Source organism: Pongo pygmaeus, chromosome 14 (genome assembly GCF_028885625.2).
Source record: "Pongo pygmaeus isolate AG05252 chromosome 14, NHGRI_mPonPyg2-v2.0_pri, whole genome shotgun sequence".
NCBI classification, from domain to species: domain Eukaryota; kingdom Metazoa; phylum Chordata; class Mammalia; order Primates; family Hominidae; genus Pongo; species Pongo pygmaeus.
In genome coordinates this window covers 43,140,232-43,162,819 of record NC_072387.2, presented here as the reverse complement: position 1 = coordinate 43,162,819, position 22,588 = coordinate 43,140,232, and the positions used below count along the sequence as shown (strand labels likewise).

At 40.0% G+C, this 22,588-nt stretch overlaps 1 long non-coding RNA gene across 1 annotated transcript in view; it reads left to right on the top strand.

Moving 5' to 3' along the window:
- Positions 1–786: 786 nt before the first annotated feature.
- The window catches only part of LOC134738050 (uncharacterized), a 104,502-nt gene continuing 82,700 nt past the window's right edge, over positions 787–22,588 (top strand). The window contains exons 1-2 of the long non-coding RNA XR_010123540.1: positions 787–1,386; positions 16,583–16,766. This is a non-coding gene — a long non-coding RNA (uncharacterized LOC134738050). The remainder of the gene's footprint in view (positions 1,387–16,582; positions 16,767–22,588) is intronic.

Below are 22,588 nucleotides of genomic sequence, written 5' to 3'. Positions count from 1 at the left end.
GTGTCTTTGAGCAATCTTTGCACACAGCTCCTGGGTATTATTTGCATGGTGGCAGCTCTCAGAGTATTTAAACATTACGGAGTTTGTTTACTCAGATTACAAATTCATTCTGTAGTTCCAGCGCTTAGCCAGTTTTACCAAAGTTTATGGGTACCTGCTTGTGTGTACTTGTGTCTGGATGTAAGTGAGATTTTATTTAGCTTGTTGGTCCTCATAGTTAAAAATAAGGTTTTAAAATCATTCTATCATAAACAGGGCCATTACATCAGTAAGATGATAATTTCAGAAGCAAAGGACACTTTGTCAGAGGTGTGTGAACCAGAGCAACTCCATGTTAATGATAAGCTGAGTAAAATGAGGCTGAAACCTACGGGGCTGCATTCCCGGATGGTTAAGGCGTTCTAAGTCACAGGATGAAATAGGAGGTCATCACCAAATACAGGTCATAAAGACCTTGCTGATAAAAAAGGGTGCAGTAAAGGAGCTGGCCAAAACCTGACAAAATCAAAATGGCGACAAGAGTGACCTCTGGTCATCCTCACTGCTACACTCCCACCAGAGCCATGACAGTTTACAAATGCCATGGCAATGTCAGGAAGTTACCCTATATGGTCTAAAAAGGGGAGGCATGAATAATCCACCCATTGTTTAGCATATCATCAAGAAATAAACATAAAAATGGGCAACCAGCAGTTCTCGGGGCTGCTCTGTCTATGGAGTAGCCATTCTTTTATTCCTTTACTTTCTTAATAAACTTCCTTTCACTATGCACTGCGGACTCGCCCTGAATTCTTTCTTGCGTGAGATCCAGGCACCCTCTCTTGGCGTCTGGATCCAGACCTCTTTCCTGTAACAACTTAGCATTCAGTTTCAGGTAACATTTTAGTATGATTAATAGGGGCTCTTTGGGCAAATGTGCATGTTGTGGATTTTGAGGGAAAAGAGAGGTGATGGAAGGTGCCAGCACACACAGACACTGAGGATATTGGACAGACAATGTGATGCTGATGTGGAGCAACTCTGGCCTGAGAGAGAGAATTTGATTCTAGGACCAAGGAGTAGCTGCACAGTTCTGCAGGCACTAGCTATGTCACCATGATCGCCTCTGCCTGAGTCTCAGTTTTCTCATCTACAAAATGATCATCACACTCTTTACTTTCCATGAGATATTGGGTGCAAATATGCCGAATAAACTGTGAAAAGAAATTCTTTGTGATTCCCAAATACAAGGATGAACAAAAAAGGGGTCAAGTGAATCAGCTGGAGGGGTTCAGCCTCGGAATGGGGGAGTGCTTTTCTGTTTGTCTTTCCAACAATAGACGTGATTCTACACATGCCCTCATGGGCTCAGCCTACAGTGCAGGGAGATTGGGCCCTCGCTAGGAGGTAAGTTCTCATTATATTCCATGCTTTGCCTGGAGCCAGGACATTGTTGTATATTATTTGATGCACCAATCTGTTATAGGTAACCTTTCTTTGCAAAATGTGTGTGTGAAGTGAGATAAACTTTTATAAATATTTCCAGGGAGGGAAATAATTCAGACTATTTACTCCTTATGTTTGGTATAGCTTATAAAGGAACTGAGTGATAGAAATGTAAAATTAGTCTGTTCTTTTGATGGTAGAAATCTATAAAAAGAAACACAGAGCAGTCTATTCAAGTCCACCTTTGGGGAATCATAGATTAAGATGCAGTGGTCAAATGTGAATTGCTTCATCTGAAAATGACACAACCATTTTAGTATAATATGGGCTGGCAGCTGTGTCTTTTAAGCCTGGGTTTAAGAATATTTACAACCCAGTGGCTCTAGAGTCCTGAGGGATTTTACTTCCTTTCTACTCCACAGTTGTTGGTTTTTCTGACATTGATTTCTGTAGCTGCACTCAGCTTTATCCAGCAGAGATGGAACATAGTTTCACAAATTTTAGTTGGAAGATGCATTTCTAGATTTTATTTTGTTTCTGTTATTATGAGGAGCTTCTGACAAGTCTCAACCCAGTGAAACAGCTAATTTCCCTGCAATCTGTTGAGTACATTGATATCAGGAGGAGCGAGAGGGATTTAAAAAAAAAAAAAAGTCTTCTTTGGTTTGCCTTACATTTCCAATCCTCACCTGGATTGAAAGTGCTGGGGAGGACCTGGAAATCCACAGCTCAGTGGAGAAAGTGGAGAGGTGGGCAGCATTGCTTTGCAGACACCTCCCTGTTTCCTGACTTCTTATATTTACAAATCCTTGTGTTTAAAGAATCTCAAGGGAGAACTTTTCGTGTAGTGTGTATCTAGTTGTTCTAACTGTAGGTGGAAGCGAGTGAAGCCTGCTAACTTTGTTTTGTATTTCACCCTGTAAGTAAATTTACTTTCAAATCACTGTGTGTGTTTACGATTCTAAAATTAATCATATGTTGAAACCTCTTCTAATTCCTTAGCTGCTTTTGGCTGTGAAACATGCTGGTATTTGGAATAGATAATTTTCCAGCACGTATTTACCTCCCACTTTGGAATCCTAAGTACGTCAGGGAGGCTGTCCGAGTAAACACATGAGACTCAGGAACACAATTTTTAAGAATGGAGCCCCCTCTCAATAAATTTTTGGAATATGAAAGCTGAAAGATGTCTAACTGTCAGGTGCAAGGCGAGGAGCCTCATGCTTTATATACTTTGGTGTTTGCGTAAGTGCTGTTAAATCAGAGAGCACAGCCTTCAAAGCCATCACACACTTCTGCTACAGAGGCAATGGGGCTCACTAGAATGTCTGGGCTTGCACGGAGGCCAATCAGCCTCACTCTTCCAGGTCTCCTAATTACAGGTCGAAGAGAGGAAAGTGAATTTAATAAGGGATTCCTTTCCTGGGCAGTTATTTTTAGAATCACATTTAGGTGACAGTGATTATATTTAAGTGTGTCCATCATGTTTAAAACTGACCTTAAGGATGGTGTTTTAGTTCTTTCCTATAGTAAGGCTGGTCTCTTGCTGTTGCGGTCAAACTTTAACACCTCAGTCCCTTGTGATCAGCAAAATGCCAAGGGACAAAGTGACATTCACAGGCCCTGAGAATGAATCTAATCCATGACCTTCGCTTCATTAGCAGCCTGACCTAACCAATCAGAGAAAAGCCTGCCTTTGATTCTGGTAGCACAGGCTGTGACAGCGACGGAGAGGGCCTCCTTGGTGTGGCTCTAAGATGCAAACCTGGTTCCCTTTGAACTGCTTTGTCAATGCAGACATACCAATTTAGGTTGTCTTTCTGACTCTCTGTAGCTCTTTCTGTCTGTAATTAAAATGACAAAATGTTTGTTATCCACTGACGTAAAGTAAATACCAGCAACTTTACAATCTTTATTTGCTTTTTCTCAAGAATATGCTCACAGATTCAGTGCTCACAGATATGCACTGAAATCTAATATCTGGATGTTTAGAATTGTTTAATTTAAAAAATTTAACTATTTATTTAAAATAATTTCAGACATACAACAAAGTAGTAGAATAGTACAAAGAATTCCAATATACCTTTCACCCAGCCTCCCAAATGTTAGCATGACACATAATATTTATATAATGATCAAAACCAGGAAATTAACATGATACGTTACTATTAACTAATCTATAGACCTTATTCAAAAATTTCTGAAGGATCACACATTTAGTTGCCCCAACCTCTTAGTCTCTTCCATTCTGGGACAATTTCTCAGTCTTTCTTGAACTTTTATGACACTTGTGAAAAATAAGAGTTAGTTATTTTGTAAATTTTCCCTCTGTTTGGGTTTGTCTGCCTTTTCCTCATGATCAAATTCAGATTATGCGTTTTCAGCAAGAATATGACAATAGTGATCCTGTGCCCTACTCGGTGCATCTTTGTTTTGTTTTGTTTTGTTTTGTTTTTTGAGACGGAGTCTCACTTTGTTGCCCAGACTCGAGTGCTGTGGCGTGATCTCGGCTCACTGTAACTTCAACCTCCCAGATTCAAGTTATTCTTCTGCCTCAGCCTCCCGAGTAGCTGGGACTACAGGCACGTGCCACCACGCCCGGCTAATTTTTGTATTTTTACTAGAGACAGGGTTTCACTCTATTGGCCAGACTGGTTTTGAACTCCTGACCTCAAGCCTTCTGACTTGGTGTGTCTTATCAGGGAGTATGTGGTGTTGATACATGTACCTGCTAGTGATGTTAGCTTTGCTCACTTTGCTAAGGTGGTGTCTGCCACTGTGAAGGTACTATTTTCCCCTTTGCTGTAACTAAGTAAGTTGTGGAGAGATCCTTCAAGACTGAATAAACATACTGTTTCTTATCATGCTCATTATCATACTCAAATCTTTGGGCTTTTGCAGTTGAAAAATATTAATGGGATCACTGCCTGTTATTTTAAAGACATGCCACAAAAATTAGAATGTCAAGGTGAGAATAAAAAGTTTTAAGGTATAAATCCCACTTTGTTATTGTTATGATTGGTCTTTATTTTACTGGTATCAATATTGTAGTTTGTGATCTTTGGCACTTTCTTATGTTCTTTTCTTGGGTGAAAAAATTAAATATATAATACATGAACAAAGATATTATTTCAAAAATTTACTAAATAAAGTTCACATATTCTGTATGTCTAGATCCAGTCCTCTCCCTCCCTCCTCTCCCTTCTCCCTTCTTTTATAAACTCACTGAGGCCTACAGTATGCCAGTCCCAGGTATAAAAAGTGAGAAAACATAGTCTGACCTCCAGGAGTGCCATGCTAGAGGTACCAGGATAGCACATACTTAGAATGGGTGCTGGAGTATTGGTAAGCTGGGTTTGGCCTAAGACCCTTTTATCCTGAAAGCACAAAGTGAAAATCAAGGCACAGTTTTACAAAGGATCAAGGTGAAATCAGGATGAGGTTTGGAGTCTGAGAAAAGTAATGCTATCTATAGGATACATAGCAAAGCCATCTATCTTGCCTTTGTGGCTTTTGCTGCTGTATGGTTTCCACTAAGGGCTAATAGCCATTGGATTCTACAAAAAAGAAAGAAAGGAAAAAAAAAAGCAAATTAACTGAACATGAATGTGATCGAGTGGGTGTCCTTCCCTCAGAGATACTGAAAAATCTGCAGCACGGCTGGTTGCTGGGAACCAGAGCAGACAGAAAGAAGCCAGAAGATGACCCTCTTTGAAGTCTTTAGACCATGATTAGAGACTGGCTCTTCTCTGCTTAGTCCTCAGTCCTTTGGGAAATGGCAGCCCTGAACACACTTTATGCCATTAGAAAGGTTAGTGGAAGGGTCTCATGACCTATAAAGCCTGTTGCATTATTAAAGCATGCCAACTTTTAACCAGTAAATGATGTATCTTTTCACTGTGATTCAAATAATTTCTCCAAATATCTGGTTTCCCAGAATTTTAAAAATAGATTTGTGGCATCTCTTCATGCTTTTTCAGTACATCATGTTATTTTGATTTTTTTTACTGTGATAAAACATACAAACGCATCATTTTTACAAAAACTGAAGAGGTCAATTCATCCTATAAAGCAATTAATTATAAGAGTGATAAAATTATGCCTTCACCAGGTAGATGTGCAGCAATGTCTCTAACAGGGAACTCTTCATGAAGAAAAACCTGTAGAGGCAGGAAAACATAATTCAATATATCTGTAAAAAATTAAATAAGATGGTAATTATTTGTTTTAAAAATGGAGATTCTATTTCATTTCCTGAATTTCTTCTGACTACATAAGAACATGGAAAAATAAACAAACCATTCATTTCACTCTACTGAGCTATGTACCTGTCAAGTTATTTAGCAGGGTAACAATGCATATTGTTGACCATTTCAGCTTCCTCTGCCCTTTTATTCTAATTTGGGTACCTCCTTCCTCTGTTTTTATTAGAAGACTAAATAGACCTGGATTGGAGAATGAAAAGAGTCATGACTTCATGGCCAAGACTTCAGAAGAAAGCTCTGACTTCTTGGGAATCCCATTTCCCCCAGTCCCCTGAATCTCCTTTGAGAAGCAGTTTTTGCTTCATAAGCCATTTCTGAGCACCCCACTTGCTGCCAAGGGGGTTAACAGGGTTAACAGTTGCTAGGTGAGGAGAAGAAGCCATTTTTCCTAGTGTTCTCACTATGCTGTGTACATAGTCTCTCATGTGAAGGGTAGAAAACATGGTGGTCAGTCATCATACATTGTGAATCTAGCTCTCTCCAAGTCTCTGGGTAGATCAGCATATTGTTAGTTACTAGAAATCTGATAGCCCTCCTAAGTGTTTATTAATTATTTGTAAACATTATTAAGGCTTTCCTAAGTGAGCAAAAGGCTCTTTATAACATGTTTAAATTTAATACAAACCAATCTTTATAGAAATGTTTGATGTAATTCAAATCCATTAATACAATGACATGCCATTTACAAATAAGATACTCATACCAGCTGAAGTCTACCTCATTCTCCTCATCTTACCCCTTCCCGTCTTCTTCTCCTTTTAATGTCCTCTTTAAATATTATTCAAAAAGTATGACTAATTGGGTTGACTAAAAATGTTGCATCTCCCCACCTTGTTTCCTTCAGAAACATTTGGCTGCACCTTATCCATTTAATCTGAGCCTATTACCAAAATAATTTATCAGTTACCAAGTGGGATTATACAAGGTCAGTAGCAAAATTAGGAAAAAAAGGCTGGGTGCAGTGGCTTACGCCTGTAATTCCAGCACTTTGGCAGGCCGAGGTGGGCGGATCATGAGATCAGGAGTTCGAGACCAGCCTGATCAACATGGTGAAACCCTATCTCTACTAAAAATACAAAAAAAAAAAAAAAAAAAAAATAGCCGGGCCTGGTGGTGCATGCCTGTAATCCCAGCTACTCAGGAGGCTGAGGCAAGAGAATTGCTTGAATCCAGGAGGTGGAGGTTGCAGTGAGCTGAGATAGCACCACTGCACTCCAGCCTTGGTAACAGAGCGAGACTCCGTCTCAAAAAAAAAAAAAAAGGAAAAAAAGGAAAAAAAAAAACTAGGAAAAAAATAACCCAGATAGAAATGGGAATGTGCTCACCAAATCATAAACAACTGTAGGGCTCCTACGCCCCCCTTACACCTTCATTCCATGCTCTTGAGTGAAGAGGGGTGAGGGAGCAGGGGGACAGTATATTTTTGGTGGCAGAAATGAGCTGTCCTCAGGGATACTGAGAACACTGTTTTTAGAGCCCATGGGTGTTATCACAGGGGCTCCCTGTGGTGCCCAAAGTGACTGGGAAGCAGAGGCTGAGTCTCAGGTGGGCAGCAGGGTGCTGTCCTAAACAGCCCCAGAGGAGAGCTGCGGCAGTGGAGGCTCTCACCAGGATTGCTGTGACCCGGCCCTCCTGCTGGGGTGGCACTTTGTAGCCTGTGTCCTCCTGCTAGGCATCAGCTGCATCTACATTGTTTAAACACACTCCAGTTCTTTCCCTGTTCCAGAACTGAATTTGAGTGATTTTGTTACTGGAAAGGGGTCTCCATCCAGATTCCAGGAGAGGGTTCTTGGATCTTGCACAAGAAAGAATTTGGGGGCCGGGGGCGGTGGCTCACGCCTGTAATCCCAGCACTTTGGGAAGCCAAGGCAGGTGGATCACCTGAGGTCGGGAGTTCAAGACCAGCCTGCCCAACATGGCGAAACCCTGTCTCTACTAAAAATACAAAATATTAGCCGGGAGTGGTGGCGGGCAGCTGTAATCCCAGCTACTTGGGAGACTGAGGCAGGAGAATCGCTTGAACCCAGGAGGCGGAGGTTGCGGTGAGCCAAGATCGTGCCTTTGCACTCCAGCCTGGGTGACAAGAGCTAAACTCCGTCTTAAAAAAAAAAAAAAAAAAAGAATTTGGAGCGAATCCATAGAGTAAAGTGAAAGCAAGTTTATTAAGAAAGTAAAGGAATAAAGAATGGCTACTCCATAGGCAGAGCAGCAGCAGCATAAGGTGCTGGTTGCCCATTTTTATGGCTATTTCTTGATTATATGCTAAACAATGGGTGGATTACTCATGCCTTTCCTTTTTAGACCATACAGGGTAAAATCCTGACATTCCCATAGCATTTGTAAACTGTCATGGCTCTGGTGGGAGTGTAGCATTGAGGACAACCAGTGGTCACGCTCATCGCCACTTGGTTTGGGTGGGGTTTATCTGGCTTCTTTATTACAACCTGTTTTATCAGCAAGGTCTTCATGATCTGTATCTTGTGCTAACCTCCTATCTCATCCTGTGACTAAGAATGCCTTAACCTCTTGGGAATGCAACCCAGTAGGTCTCAGCCTCATTTTACCCAGCTCCTATTCAAGGTGGAGTTGCTCTGGTTTAAATGCCTCTGAAATGTTCATTTGGAGAAATTTACTTACCAGCTAGATACGGTGAAGATTTCCAATGTAATACAGAGATGGGAGTGAATGGGACATCCATAAAGAGGAGGCAAATGCTTTTAAAGTATCCTTGGCAGGTAAATTGATGCGCGAAGAAAGAGTGAAACCGTGAACTACTGTAAAGTGTGGCCCCATGGAAAGCCTTATTAGGGTAGAACTATTCTGATATTTTTCCATAACTGTAAAAAATAAAAAATTCAAAATGGTACATATACTATAATTATGACTCCACAGAAAAAACAAATATTTGTGCATATTACCAAGACTGAAAGGAAACACAATAGAATGTTAAAAATGCTATTTCTGCATGGTGGGAATATGGATGAATTTTGTCTTCCTTTCTCCTTTCATTTCCCACATTTTCTATAATAAGCATGAATATCTTTTCATAATGAAACATAACAAATAAACTAAGACACACACCCACACACTGAAAAGATATTTTTAAAAAGAATTTTAAACTACAAACATCCTTATTGCTGGGTTTATGTGGAGCCTGAAATTCCCATTTTTAGTTTAAAGTCTTGTCTTTAGGAAGATCTCATTTTACAATATAAAACACTACCTAGTAGAAGCAATGTTAATCCATAAACACCTTAGTATAAAAATATATAAAAAAAAGTTTCTGTTTTTCTAGCCTTGAGGACTGTAGAGTATGAACCCAAGGGTGGAATGGAGAAATGCCCAGGTCCTGGAATTTTCAACCTGTGTAGGTCACCACTCTCCAGGTAAATGCCTAAGAGGACAGTGACATTGAAGAGGTTTTTATGGTGGAGAAAAATGATACGGGGTTTGGGGTGGCTTAAGGAGAATGAGGCAGGAGGAGTCACAAAAGCAAGGCTGCTTTACATCTTGTCTACATGTAATATTGCAGCAAACATACTTGTTCATGCATCTGCATAATTATCTGATTATTTCTTCAGGATAAACCCCTGAAGATGAAAGCACAGCATTAAAGGGTGTGGATAACCTAAGACTTTTGATAGGCGATTTCAGGCACATTCTAGGTGCAAAGTGCTCTCTTTGCTATTGCCTATATGCAGGATGGAGAGCACCTAGTGCTAAATAATTTCCATGAGACTTCACATCAAAAGGAAATGCCAGTCAGTACCCAGAACCTTATTGCTGACTCCTTTCTCTGAAAGGTGCCAGTTAAACTCTTCTTTGGTGAGCGTTAGGACTTTCAGGAGGATTTAAACAGTTGAAGTGATTTTGAAGTCATTTATTCAGAGGAACAGATGAAGCCATCTTAAGGCCAAAGTGAAGCCTGCACCTTCACCAGGTTTCAGGCAGCCAGCTCTGGATCTCAGCTTGTATTGTAAAGCAAGCCTCTTTGTTTACAGCAGTCCAATACGACTGTCTACTAGGATCAAATTAACTGAAAATAAGCTCTGGAAGACTGACAGCTTTAACTGTCATTTAATAGACCCGTTTCCTAAACTCTCTAATATCTTGTGTTGATTGTGATTACAGAGGGTCCCATGAGTAAATCTAATTTAAACTGATGCTCAGTTTGGCCAGGACTGAAGAAATACTGGGTGGCAATTGTGGAACAAAACTGGGTAAAATTCCTTTCATCTTTTGGTGGTTTAAGTACTTGAACTTTAATACCTAAATACAGCCCATCTGGAATCCTTAAATGAAAGCTTTAATTCTCAGAGAAAGGATTTGAAGGTCTCTTTGTCTTCCACTGAAGGTTTTAAGAGGCAGTCAGCAATTAATAAATGAGATCATCGGCAAAATAAAATTCTTCTTTAAACCGAATTTTAATAGGCTCATATCTCAACTTGGGCTTAGCGGTGTTTAGGATGAAAGGATGCTGGTTATTTGTATGACCTCTGGGAGACCTATAATGACTTGGGGGAAAGAAATTACAATCCTTCAGTCATTCATGCTTGGAAAATTACTTTCAATAGGCACATAAATTATCCATGTCTTGCTTTTCTTTTGGGGGATATTCAGAAACTACCAGAAAGCATATAATGGATCAATATTTGCTGCACTGGTTATCTTTTTTATTTTTTTGTTTCTCTTTCCTCCAGGTTCTCTGTTAGGGTCATTGCTGTCAGTTAAAAATGTCTGACTAGATCGTCTTCACACGAGGTATTGCTCTGCTTTTCCAGAGCTATCTGCCGTAACAGATGCAGGGTATACTTTTGACTGCATGTGGTTCTCATTAAATCTTCACGTGAGATTGTGGCCTGCCACATAAATTGGTGGAGCTTCTCTTAAGGATTATAAATCACTTAAGGATTATGTCCTTTTTATCGCTGCAGTCTAAAGGCAGGTTCATTACAAATATGAGCCAGACAAGAGACCCTACAGGACACTCCCATCAATAGCCTTAAGGCTATTTCTCCAACCTGTAAGAAAATGTAGTACTTAGGCCGTGTCAGAGGGTGAGAAATGATGTCCCTGAATCCCCAACACACACGTTTACAACACCAAAATACTTAGATATACTAGTGACACTAAAAAATCACTCTCAGATAGAAAAATCTTTTGAGGATTGATAAAGTGTTACAGTCTCCACAAACAAGGATTAAGAGCCACCCCAGGTTGTAAGAACAGGACAATGTGATAGGAAAAAGAAAAATCAATAGTTAATATCTCATATGGAAAACAAAATGAGTTTCTGGATGGCAGCTCACATTTTTCGGCACATGATTCTTTCTAGTTCTGTATGGACTTTACTACAAGCTCTTTTACAAAGAAACAATTGTAATTTAAATATAAAACGAACAGAATTTTCTGTGGTGAAATTTTTTGCCCTTATTTGCTGATTGAATAAGAGGCTAATATAAAAGAACACATTTCGTTTTTACTTATGTAAATAGATGTGAACATAATGTGAATCTGAAATAATTAAACATTTTTCAAACTTCTGAAAAAGACTGACGATACAGCTCTGTGGTTGAGAAAGATATCCGTTTCTTTTTCTGAGATTCAAAAGCAGGGGCCATGAGCTGGAGCTCTTTGCTCATTTGAAGTAAATCGTCTTGACAGTGCATAAGAGAGAGAAGAGCTCTGAGATAATTGGGTTCAAAACAAGTATTTGCAGAATGGAGACAGGAAGCTTTCTGTACAGATTAAAAGATGGGTAAATGAATGATTGGGTTAAAGGTTCTATCTGAGGGAAGATACAAATAGGAATCATAATTCAGTTAGAGAATCAAAGGGGAGAGAACATATATCTGAATAGTCATTCAACAAACAAAACTACCCATTGTGTGTATAGCCGAGCATTTGCTTGGTTCAGGCACGGGCAGTAGGTAGCAGGCATCATTGGGGGAGTCCTGCCTGTGTCCACTCAGTCCTCTCTGAAGATCACTTGCAGCTTTAGTGGGTACCCCCTAACCATTTTGCCAGAGGACGTTCTCTGGCCACAGGAGTGCACCCTTGCCTGTGCACTGTGCAGGCTGGAAGCTCTGCAGAATCAAGCAGTCTTGCAAGTAATCCCCCAACAATGTGGAACACGAGTTGGTGGATGAATGTGCCTTGGTGGGACAATCTAGGATGTGAGGTGTGGTATTTTAGACGGTCCCCAGTTGGATCTCAGCACGGTTGCCCACAGTAAGAATTTCACTTGCTTTCCTCCCTTTCTTGTCTGGCTTCCCCAGAGTGCCCAGGTGCTTCCTGGGATCACTTCCCAAATAAACTACTTGCACCTGAATTCTTTCTCAGGCTCTGCTTGGGGGGAAATCCAAACTAAGATATAAGCTGAATGGATGTTTGATGGAGAAAAAATGGGGGACATTTGTATTAAAATATTGATCGTGTTTGATCCGCACTCGGAACAGAGTTTAATATAGAAAATGGGGGTATTTTATGATATGAAGGAATGAGGAAAAGTCATGAAGAAGAAGGTTTGAGGGAACTAGCAAGATTTACTTCCAGACTGGGTGTGATGTATAATTGATTAAGAGGTTGAAACGGAACACGGTCCTTGGTTTTGAGGATGGTCACAAAGTTTGCATCATCTATAATGACCAACAATGAAAATAAGGGTGAATGATTTTTGGGGAAAACCCCCCAGAGAGTAAGTAATTGTGTTTAGCATATGAAGTCCTTAGAATTTCAGGTCTTTCCCTCAGGTTCCCATATCATTATATTCTTTCCAATTAGATGATGAAATATGCACATGCGCATTTACATTTTTCTTCCTTTTTAGAAAAACTCCAAGGTGGGGAAATGAGGGAAGGAGACCCACGTTTTGCTGGGGGCAGGCAGCTATTGACTCCGTGGTGTATAATGTGTGTTTTCTGCCTTCTTGAAAAACTTCAGGAAACAAACCAAAAAGAGTTATATTACAGGATCACACCTGCTATAAGCTTTAGGTTGACAAGGACATGTTGGAGCTGTTGATTCTTATAAGAAGTATCTTAATTTAATTGGATCCTCTTGGCATCCAACAATGTCCATTAACCTCGGCAGTTTTTGAAGCTGATGATACATCCTGTTCCTCATATCGTATCCTAGTTTAAATCTCTTTCCCTGCATAGACTTTGTACAGTTTCATAGTTCTACTTTGCCCGAATAAGGACGTTACCTTTTCTGGGGGCATCTTTGTGAGTCGATGACTCATAGGGTTCAGGTCTGCTTTCAAGGTTAGTTGAGCGAGGACGTGACAGCATAACAACAGTAAAATGGAAATGATTTTTCCAAGGAGCCTCTCTCACCATCTGATGTGTGGAATTTTTTCCAGCTTTCACAGCTGAGGCATTGCTAATTGTTGAATTTACATTAAGATTGTAAGCTCTGGCAAGCCTGAAATTCATTTTGGCTCATTTCCTCAGCCTCATTCCACAAATAGTATCTCCAGCCCCAAACGCTAAGGCCAAAGGAGAAAGATCCCGAGTTGTGTAAGGCAGATCTTTGGCCTTTTTCTTACTATAGCAAGATGCTTTCTATAGCAGTGAAAAGAATTCTAAACATTGGAAAATGTCTCCTTATGTGTGCCTTCTCTGTGTCACTGTAGACCAAATGAGTTCACATTAGGGTAGGCAGGACTGAGATTTTTCCTACCAGGGCAATTTGTGCAGAGGGATGGTTAGTGCTTTTAGGGAAATTTTGATGATTTCCTTCCAGTTTCTTTCAGTTCTAGCAACAACTCAGATATGGTGGCTATGTGGGAGGTCGATCCATGTTTAAATCAACACTGATTTAACAATATAATCAAACCTTTCTTCGGAATTCATGTGGTGATAGCAAAAACAACTTCAAGGGTAAACAAATATTTTTTGAGGGTGGGGATTTTTTTTGATGCTGAAAATACTTTGAATAGTGGTGCTTCTCTGAGTTATAAAGAACTAACTAGACAAGTTTAAAGGGCATGATTTCTTTTCGTATGATTTTAGTTGATTCTGCTAAAAGTGGGGTAAGAAATGTCATAGGAAAGAGTCACACTGAAAACCCACTCTACTTTTTTCCTTCTTATTAAACTTGTGCTGTCATTTCCTAAGGGCAATTAGGATAAGCATGTTTATTCATCTTAAAGTTAGCTTCCAAAAGCATTGGTCTGCATTTAATGGTTTGGTAAACATATTCAAGTTCAACTACCTACATCGACCACGATGTTAAAAATTGATCATTTTTCCTCTGCATTTTTCCCTAGATGATGAGCTGTTATTATTTTACTTTTTTAATGAATGAAGTGCCTTTGGATGTCAGTTATCTAATTAACAAATCATCCAATAGTTAATTGCCAAGATAAGAACAAAGGAAAATGTAAAAACAAGACAAGTCATCTCCTTCTCCAAATGAGAAACTCAATAAAATATGGTTGGTTTAATGGACTCCAGGAGGAGAAAAATATAAAACCAATAAATAATTAATTTTATTCTCTTTTTAAAATTGTTTCGGGATTATGGTATGGACGCAATTATAAACAACTGGGAGAGTTCAGTTCTTAAATATATTTGCGTCTAAACAAGAGGAAAAAATTATACCAGGGTTATTTATATCTTAATGAAGAGAGCAGAGAATGACATTAAAACCTCATGACAGCCTTTTTCTGGATGCCTCAGTTTATAATAAGTTTCCTTTGAAGGGAAAGGACTGGATTTGTAGGCCTAACTTTAAGTACTCAGACTAGAGGCAAAACTGGGAAGTGGAGGTGAGGAAAAAAGGATGATGTTATGGGTTCTTTGTTGCTGAATAATAATTCACTTCAAAATACATGACTTAAAGAACAGTCATTTTATTGTCTTTGATAACTTTTGTGAGTTGTGAATTCAGGAAGGATTTAGCTGGGTGCTACTGTCTTGGAATCTCGCCTCTGATTGTAACCAGACAGTGGTTGGAGCAACAAAAGTACAAGGGTTGAGGGTGGAGGAAAGTAGGCTGAGGGTGAGGTGGGTGGAGCAGCTGCACGGTGGCTGGGCATCTCTCGCTCACGATGCAGCTTCAGTGCTTCCCCTTGCTATCTTTCCACTTAACTAGAAAAATAAAAACAAGTCAAATCAAGTTGGGCACAAAAGGAATAGGGGCAGAAGAGGTGAAATCACATCAAGTTTGGGCTTCCTCACCACATGGCAGTTTCAGGGCAGTTGGACACTTGCTTGGTGGCTCAGGACTCAATGCCTATGTTCTTGTGAGGGAGATGAGCTTCATCATTTATAACCTAGCCTCAGAAATCACTCCGTGTAATTTCTACCATGCTCTATGGTTACCAGTCAGTCACAAATCTGCCTAGACTTAACGGAAGAGGAAGTAGAATCCATGTCTTGATGGAGAAGTGCCAAATTTCTGGAAAACCTTAGGACGCAATTCTTATGCAACTACAATATGCAAGAATAGTAGGAAATATCTTATGGCCAGTTTTGGAAACTACAGTATTCCATAGGTGGCCAGGTAAATCTTGGAAACAACCGGGCATTCCTTCAGTAGGTAAGGGATAAATTGTGGTACATCGAACAATGGAATATCATTAAATACTGAAAAGAAATGAACCATCAAGCCATGAAAAGACATGGAGGAATCTTAAATATATATTACTAAGTGACAGAAGCTAATCTGAAAAGGTAACGGACTGTAATATTTCAACTATATGACCTTCTGGAAAAGATAAAACTGTGGAGACAGTAAGAAGATCAGTGGTTGTTAGGGGCCGAAGGGAGGGGGAGAGATAAATAGTGTAGGAGTCAAAGAGCCCTCTGAAGTTTCACTAAAAAATCAACTCACAGAAGGTAGATTAATTGGGAAAAAGGCATACAAATTTGTTTACTTTCACACAGGAGACACAGTGATTACTCCAACCCCCCATTGGGGGGCAGAAGCTTATACACCATCTTGAGGTTACAGAAAAACAGAATGAGTCCATAAGAATACCTCCTGGTCCTAAAGTTTTCCAAGAAATCTTAGGATCCTGGCAAAGCAAACTATGTGAGTAGGGACAAGAGGAATTCTGTTGAGGGGCAATGCATGATTCCTAGGGAGAATTCAATGGGCTTGAAGAGAATACAGTTGTCTGGGACAAAATCTGTTGGGTTCGCAGAGTGGACAGTGGTTTGTGATAAAATTCTGTCCAGGTGTGTTGACAGACTTCAATCTTTCTTCCTGGAATCTAGGTTCAGTTCATGGAAACTCAGGGAAGGGGCCAGAGGTCATTGTTTTCTTCTTTGGCAGGTTCGGACTTTAAGCAGATAAGGGAACAAGATAATCCTAGGTTTTGGGAAAGAAAGTGGGGCAGAAGAGGGAAGGTCAGAGAGACATTGAAGCTTCTTCAGCTCAGAATGTCAAAATGCCATATTTTGGGGTATTGGTTTCTGTTCCCCAACTATAGGCAGAGCACAGAAAATTTTTGTGGCAGTGAAAGTGCTCTGTATGATACCATAACAGTGGACACATGCCATTACACATTTGTCCAAATTCATAGAATGTACAACACCAAGAGTGAAAGCTAATGTACACCAGGATTTTGCATGATTATGATGCGTCCAATGTAGGTTCATTGTCATTTATTACACTCTGATAGGGGATTTTGATAATGAGGGGGCTATGCGTGTGTAGGGACAGGGGTATATGGAAAAAATCTTGATACTTCTAACTTTGCTTTGAACCTGAAACTGCTCTTAAAAATAAAATCTTTAAAAAAGGAAGCAAAGAAAGCAATGGTGTGCGCTGCCTGTGCCTACCCTCCCCATTCAGCCAGGCACACCCATCTGCGCATCACCTCTTCTGCCCCTATATTCCTTTTGAGCCCAACTTGATTTGACTTGTTTTTATCCTTCTAGTTAAGAATTTGTGGATCTGATGTAGAATTTGCTGCTTCTGACTCCTCGATTTGAACCCTTCCTGAACTGGGCATCAACTCCCAGTTCGGTTTCTGGCTAAGCCCCTTTCTTCAAGCATTTTGTGTGAGCTCCTGGCATCTTAGCTCCTGTTCTAAAGGATCTCTCCTTTCTCCTGCACTGGCAGGTAAGTCCCTGTTGCCCCATGAGTAACAAAGGAGATTCAGCTTGGTCAGGACTGGGGAATCATATTTTAGCATGTGCATTTAGTATCAACCGGATCTTTGAAGAGTTGGTGAGGAGAAAGCTGAAAAAAAAAAAAAAAGACAAAAGTTGGGTTTGTGCGTAAAAGCTTAGACCTATAAGAACATTAAAGATCATCTCATCCAGCCCATAGGTAAGAGAATTGAGGCTCAGAGAGATGTACTGATTTCTTCACTAACATTAGTACCAGGCACTTGAATTAAGGTCTCCTCGTTTCTGTGTAAGCACACATAGAAAAAGTTCTGCAAGCACCAAACACATAGTCACTAGCAACACACTTTTGCCTTACTCTTCCTTAGAAGAAACTGTCAGTGAGCATTCAAATACTTTTGTTAATATTTCTTTTTAATCTTCTAAGGAAATAATACTCTTGATATTTAAAATACAAGGTCCATTTAGGTACTTTGAAATGATGAGAATAGTATGTTTCCTCTTGGGCCAACTCTACCAGGGATTCAGGAACACATGTTCATCTTTCAACCCCTCATCCTTGGGTCCATCTGTCTACTCTCAGAGTTGGTTAGCACCTGAGGTTTGACAGAGATCAGTTGGGATCAACATTGGTGATGAATCCTCACCCTGCCACTATCTCGGGCAAATTTGCTTCTGAGCTGCAGCCAACATTTGGGACCCCTTTGAGAGTCAAGTTTTGGTCAGATTGTCCTCTAGCATCCCCAAAATCACAAGGTTCAGCTAGTGGGGAAAGGTTGTGGGTAAAGAGTAGGCTGCGAGAGGATTCTAGAACTTCCTCTCCTGCCCCCAGGCTTTCAAAGCAGAGATATATAAGAGTAGAGATGGCCAAATGAGTCCAAGGTAACATCTGATTTGCTTTCCTCAGGAGATTCAATGAGAGGATATGTCACATGTAAACGTTGAGAAGTTAAACATGAGTTAGTTATTGGAGTGGCTGCAGGCTGTAATGGCATGCCATTTGAATTCAGAGCTAAGTCCAATCTTAGTGACATCATCTAATGGCTGAGTGAGCTTGGCAATTCAGTTTTCTTTATTGAATTTTAGGTTCCTGGTCTATAAAATGAGACCATACCTGGGCTGAATTGTGTGCTCCCCACATTGACATGCTGAAGTCCTAACCCCCAGTACCTCAGAATGTGACTGTATTTAGAAACACGGCCCTTAAAGAGATAGTTGAGGTAAAATGAGGTCATAGAGTGGGCTCTAATCTAACATGACTGGTGTCCTTACAAGAAAAACAGATTAGGACACTGATAAGCACCGTGAGAAGATACTGGCAAAAAATAGCCATCTTTAAGCCAAGGAGAGAGGTTGTAGAAGAAACCACTGTGCCGCCATCTTGATTTTGGACTTCTGACCTCCAGAGTTATGAGAAAATAAATTTCTGTTGTTTAAACCCCCAGCCTGTGGTGCTTTATTATGGCACTTTGTTATGGCCCTAACTGCCCTAACAATGGAAAGATTAAAAAAAAAACTTAAATCACTATCTAAATATAAAACTGTCAGTAAAACACTAATGGTAGTTACTATCCCTAAACTTTAAGAGACTGAAGGAGTTGGAGACTTGGGGAATTGGGCAGAGCTAAAAAGTGCACAGCTATGGAAACTTCTCTAGGCCTCCAGGAATCAATGTGTTGAGAGGGTGTTTCTTGACTTGGGCTCATCTAACAGCAAGATGCGATGGAAACTGACTTGCTATGTCTGTCAGGCTGTGTCAAGAAACCCAGGCAGAAGAAAACAAGGAAACTCTTTGTACTTCATGTTTATATTAATGATTGTTGTTCAGCCCAGAAGGGAAATCTTGTCCCTTCCTTGTCACTCAGAATTCCCAAATATAGCCTAGTTGGTGGCAAATTTCTAAGAAAATGTTTTAGCCGTGAAATGAATGTTATTCTTTAGGAAAAGGAAATCACTTTGGGTTTTGTAAGGAGCAGAATAACTGCACTGAATTCTAGATGCTCATTTTTATTTGTGTTGGATAGGAGTAATCTTTCTAGCCTATACTTTTCAACTAAATGTTTATTTAGTCAACCTCTTGGAGAATGGAGCACTGCCCTGGTGGAACATTATAGTGTGGATGGAATGCACAGAAACGCATGAGCCCTTGCTTTGCAGCTGGTACAACATAATTGGTGTTAGACAGGCTGACAGCAGCAAGGCAGTCATGCATCAAGGGAGTTTGGAAAGTAAAAGAAAAGCATGTAAGGTTAAGCAGGGAAACAGAGTTCTGCACTTTTGTCTTTTGGTCTGAGAAGGCATCTTCTTAGCATCTGTGTAGAGGAGTCAGTAATTTTCTATTCAAAAGACATAGAATCCATTATCTAAGGTTTCACAGCAGTTTTTAATTTAGTAACCTCCTCTTCCTTCTCTCCTTCCCCTCTTCCTAAGCCATGTTATATTTTCTTTGCACAAATTTTCATGAGCTCTGCCTTCATCAAGGGAATTGTAATGAGAACCCTCGAAAAAAGGATTATCAACTTGGAGGCTGAGTATGAAAAGAATACATTTTTAAGTAACTTTTGCTTGACATCTCAATTTGTAATTCAGTTTTTTAAAAATAAATAAATAAACCTAGAAGGATTGAAGCTGCAACATCTGAAATTCGGGATAGGTAATGATGGTAAACATTACTGAAGAAACAATTATCCTGGAGGATTCGTCAGGGCATTTCATTTCTATCACTTTACAGAAGCAATCATTTCATTAGGAATTTTTATCACTAATCTGATTTTTAAAAAATGAATCCTTTAGAAAAAGATGAATTAAAAGTGCTTTCATAGAAGAAGGTGTGGACTCAAATGGCTTTAAAAAAATGACTTCCTAAGTTGTAACTCACTGAGGCGAAGGCAAGGTGAAATATGTAAATAAATTAGGCTGAGGAAGGAGTAGCAGTGGTCCAGGCCTTGAAGAGATTTAAGCCAGACCTTCAAAAGGCTGGACACTTCTTCTCTGTTGTACTTGACAGTGCCTGAGGCAAATACTACTGCTCAGGAACTATGGCCATCATTTCCCCCTTCTCTTTCCTCCTGTTTCTCTTCCCACAAGGTGGAAGAACAGTCCGGTAATTGACATTTGTGGCTTTGGAAGACGCGCTGTATTCTGCAGTCCATGCACTGAATGCCTGGACCCATTAGAGATCTTCTGGGAGCTCCAAGGGTTACTGACTCCCCTTTAAATGACTTTGGAAGAGCAGGCTGCAGCTTTAGGCCTGCCAAACAGTGGCACTGCAGCAGGTGTAGCTACTAGGTGTGGGTCATTGCTGGTGTTTTTCTTTTGGATTCCTGTTAGGAGGGAAGTCTATTTGAGCTTTGGTAGTTGTGTGCAGAAGGAATATTAGGATTGGGTTAACCTAGATAAGTTTTTGCGCGGATAAAGGGATGCTTTATTATGTATTTTCTAAAAAATCATTTATTTCCATAGGTTTTGGAGGAACAGGTGGTATTTGGTTACATGAGTAAGTTCTTTAGTGGTGATTTGTGGGATTTTGGTGCACCCATCACACGACCAGTATGCACTGAACTCAGTTTGTAGTCTTTTATCCCTCATCCTGCTTCCATCCTTTCCTTCTAGTCCCCAAAGTACATTGTGTCATTCATAGGCCTTTGCATCCTCATAGCTTAGCTCCCACTTATGAGTGAGAACATACAATGTTTGATTTTCCATTCCTGAGTTACTTCACTTAGAATCATAGTTTCCAATTCCAACCAGGTTGCTGCGAATGCCTTTAATCTGTTCTTTTTTATGGCCGAGTAGTATTCCATCATACTATATACCATATTTGATACCATATATACCATACTATATACCATAGTGTCTTTATCCACTCGTTGATTGATGGGCATTTGGGCTGGTTCCATATTTTTGCAATTGCAAATTGTGCTGCTATAAACATGCACATGCAAGTATCTTTTTTGTATAAGGGCTTCTTTTCCTCTGGGTAGATACCAAGTAGTGGGATTGCTGGATCAAATGGTAGTTCTACTTTTAGTTCTTTAAGGAATCTCCACACTGTTTTCCATAATGGTTGTACTAGTTTGCATTCCCACCAGCAGTGTAGAAGTGGATGCTTTATCAAACTCTTGCTTGTATCTTCCCTAGTATACAGCCTCATAACACATCTTCAAGGGAGCAGGAAGGAAGGAAGCAGATGTGTAAATCCTGTTATAAGCACCTGCTTTAAGCACTGGGGTATAACTTTTCCACGGAAGACTGGGAGGCCTGTGCAGAAAGTGGGGACAAATTAATGAGTTGGAGATTTAATAACCAGCTTTCTGTACAACATGCTGAGGGGCTATTTACTTATTTTTCTTTTTTTAAACTCTTACAATGAAATAAATATATGTCTATTTTATAATATTGAAGAAATGAAGATAAACAAAACTGAGCAAGTGAGAGTGAACTGAACACTTTTTACCTGAAGATGACTACTGTTAATATGCCAGGATCATCCTTCTGAGCTTTTTTCTTTGCATATACATCTACACACACAGAAAACACAGATTTACCAAATGTGATAGTTTTATTATAACTATTGTCATTTTTAATGATTGCATAGTAGTTCTTTTAAAGATGGTACCCATGTTTTTTAAGCAAGATTTTATTGCCGGACATCTCCATTGTTTCTGGATTTCTCCTAGTGTAAACCACATTGTCCTGAACACTTTTGTAAATAATTATGCGTATCCATCCATGACCATTTTCTTAGCATAAATTCCTAAGGAAAATTGAGAACTTCTGATACATATTGCCAAATTGCCACCCTGAAGAGTTTATGAATTCAAAACATGTTTACTAACTGAGCAGTCAGTTTATGTCCAGGGTTGGCTATTAAATGGGGACATCCAGCTGTGAAGAAGAAAACACAATGTCCTCATAGAGATAGCCATTAAATATGTAAACACAGCAGGTTTGAATGTCATATAAGGGGAAGACCAGGAGCCACTGGAGATCCTGGGGGAAGAACCACTTCAGAGTCCCCCAGCAGCATGTGGACGGGCCTGTGTCCCCGGGTCCTTGCCAGTGCCTTCCACTATTGTTTCGCTGCATTTTATATCGAAGTAAATAAAAATGAGATCCTGGACTGCACATTTATACATGCGTACAGCCCAAGCATAAGGCACAATATACCCTTTTATGATCACTGTCCTACTTTGGATTCAGGCTTAAGACATCTCATTCAGAGATTTAAATTTAATCAATGGAATCAAACCTGGTGAGGAGACAGCTTCTCAGGCTACAAGGCTGGCTGGTGCTGTCTTCTCTCAACACCGTGCCGGGGGCCTGGTTTCCTTCTGGACTGAATTAGTCACTTGCACATCTGTGGGGGGGATCATCCTTCTTTTGATCTCTTCTCTCTGGGAACAGAATGAATTCATTGTATTTTATTTTTTCTTTCTCCTCCTCCTCCCCCCACCTCCCACTTTTCCCTTCCCCCCTCGCCCTCACCCCTCCTCCCCTCCCCCGCTCCTCAAGGTATCTCTTTCTTTTTCTACGTCATGAGCAACTTGTTAGGGGGTGACCCATACTCGAGTTTCTGGGTTCAATAAATGCTCAATAGATTGTTGGCTAATTTACCGAGTGCCTGAATGATGTCACCCAACTCTTTTACTGCTACCTGGAATCATTAGTGGCATTAGTTAGGACTCTGGGTTTACATTATAGAATGCAAACTTGCTTAAAGGGGCTATTTTTGGTCGTATAAATAATAAGCCGATCTATTTAAATTTTCTTAAGTCCTGATTGCCATTAAACTCTTCCTTTATTGTCACCTTT